The sequence below is a fragment of the Equus przewalskii genome, chromosome 6 (assembly GCF_037783145.1).
Source record: "Equus przewalskii isolate Varuska chromosome 6, EquPr2, whole genome shotgun sequence".
NCBI classification, from domain to species: Eukaryota; Metazoa; Chordata; class Mammalia; order Perissodactyla; family Equidae; genus Equus; species Equus przewalskii.
This window is the reverse complement of record NC_091836.1, coordinates 16,050,189-16,053,116: the sequence shown is the minus strand read 5'-3', so window position 1 is coordinate 16,053,116 and position 2,928 is coordinate 16,050,189.

Genomic DNA, 2,928 nt, shown 5'->3' with positions numbered 1-2,928 from the left:
ACTCCTGGTACAAATTACTAATTATTCAGGATTGCAGCAGGAGACGGATGGCATGCCCAAGAAGAGAGCGAAGTGTGTAGGCGAGGATAAAAAAAACCTACAAGAGATGGTGAAGCAGCCTGGGCTAAGCAAGAGCAAATACTTCCCCTCCTAAGATAAGGCAAAGAAAAGTGGTTCCAGAACCTGAGAAAAGGGCTATGTCAGGAGCTGTGATGCAGAGGAACACAGCTATTCCCAAACCACTGCAGGGTAGGGAGAAAGGCAAGAGAACAAACACCTCGACCTCTTTCCCTTCCCATCCAGCCTTCTCCTGATGGCCTTTCCCATTTGTAAAACCCAACCAAGAAACAGGGATTCTGGTTAACAGACTGCACAGAAGTCAGCTTCCTGGGGTATTACTGAGCAGGGTGAAGGGTGGAATGGATTTAAAGGGGAAAGCAGAGCCAGTTTAACAGGCTTTCACTCATGAAATATTGGAAACATCATAGAAAATGCTTTAAAGGGTGCTAAGTATCAACAGGAAAAAGACAGTACTGTCGGGACCACCAAAGTTCTGGGCTTCCACTTGCCTACTGCTGAAGGTCTAGCCCAGGAGGAGTGGCCTTACACCTAGCACAAGGGCACTCTCTTGAAGGTGACCTGCAAAGGGGTGCACTATGCCAAGCAGTAGGAACTCTCTACCTCTACTTAAGTACTCAATGTTGCATTTCTTCCTTCTAATGTTGGTTCCTTTGCAATTTTTCACCTGAAAAATGACCCTAAAAGAATAATGACTGTATACTTCTCCCAAGAAAATTCCTCTGAAGCTCCTCTCTCTTGTCTTAAACTGTGGGCAAATGTGCATTCTACTTACTGTATCTGTTTTGCTTTTATTATAAAAAGATTCTTTCCAAAAATTCAGATAAAATGAATGTCTCTAGGCGTTCAATTGTTATCTTGTGTTAACTAACTCCTAACACACCACTTGCCTACCCCTAAGGGTATGTATACTCTCCTTGGAGAAGCTTGAGCTTAAGCGACCTCATTATCTTGACACTGTTACCATTTTTAAAGTACCACCCAAAGAGATCCCATCCTGATGTTTCAATCCTAATAGGAAAATAAAGGATTTAAGTACCTAACAGCATGCATCAATTATGGATGTATACACAAGTAGTTAAGTGCATAAAACGACTAATACCAGAGATGATCCCTGGAGAGGGGAGGAGGGAGTGGTGACTGAGGGTGGGAGGTCTTTAGCTGCACCTGCTATTCCTGAAATAAGTGGGGTGGAGATCTGAAGCAAATACGGCAAAAATGCAGTATGTGGTAAACCTAGGTGTTGGTTACAAGTGGCCTCTCATGAAATCAGCAAAAGCTACACAAATAAAGGCTCCCAGACCCCATCATCCCTGCCCCAGAATTGCTTGTTGTTAAAACATTTACCAGCATATCACCAAGTTTAGTACAGTGGAGTTCAGGCTCTGAATCTAGGCTAAGTTCAAATACTGAGCTCCACTCTTCACTGGACGTGTATCTTTAGCAAGTTGCTCAACATCTCAGTGCCTCTTTTCCCCATCAGTAAACTGAGGATGATAACAGAATCTACTCTATAAGGATATGTTAAGGAATGAATAGCTTGATACACGTGAAGCACTTAAATTCACAAAAACTATGACGGCATATTTATTTCCCCCATAAAATAAAATCAATCAATTAGCTCTCTTCACACTCCCTTTAGTTTAAGAGTACTAGTAGATGAAATTATTTGTAGGCATATCTTTGATTAAAGATACATGCACATATGTGGATATGTAAATCTATTTAGTTCTCAAGTTCAGATGGCAACAGTTCAGCTAGTGAGGGGCTACTGAGTTACTCAAATCTAACTGGTTTCTGAGTTTCAGATACTGAGTTAAAAATTCAACTGAAAATTTATCCAAGTGTAATGGATTCCTGAGTTTGCATAGCAAAGGCACATGCACACACACACACACAAATCCGTATTTTAAATCAATCCATGAGAGTTCCTATGCAGGAAACTATTAATAGAAACCAATAATGCTATACGTTAGGAAGTATGGTACAATGCAAAGAATGGTTTTGGATTCAGCAGAACATGGATATGAAGCAGTACTGTGTTCACCCAGCACAGGACTCAACAACTGGCAGCATCAAATACTGGGCTTTGACGGTGAAGAGGAATGGAGTAATCCGTTTAAGAACCAGCTAGATCTTTCTTATACTACTCTGCATTAGGGGATTGCCCCTTTCTCATACAAAGTCTCAAAAATTATCTCCCATATGTCCTTTATTCTTGGGATATGATCCACACAAATGGAGTATATGTAAGACATGAGATATAGGAAATGAGAAATCATGGAATCCAACACAGGGGAGAGGCAGCGACCCCCAGGATGACGGCAAAAGGAGAATCCAGGATAACAGCTGTGCACCAGCCACAGAAGGCACAGCTACTGCTGGACAAAACAGGTCGCTCCAGGAGCTTTCTTCAAGAAGATGGATGAAACTAATAGAACAACAGGTATGTCTGAACATATGGAGAAGATTCATACCTCTGGTAGTTTTGGGCTGAACTAGCATAGAAACCTAGGCAAACAAAGTCAATTATTAACTCAAGGTCATAAAAATGTAATACAGGAAGCAGCAGAGTGAAGCTTTATATTAGGAATTAAAGAAAGGTTAAAACTGAAAAATCAAGTAAAAGCAATCTCAGTGTTATTTGACTATATGGTAATTAAAAAATCAGCTGAAAGAGTTGAAAGTGTTTGCTCTGGAGACAGGAAATGGGAGGAGGTCACGGTAGTGGTATTTTTCATTTGGAAAAACAAAAATTTGTAGATCTATTTGACTCTTTAAACTATGTGTAACTTTGATTAAAAAAAAAGGAGAAACACAAAATCTAGCAGCATGCCTGGCTCACAGAAA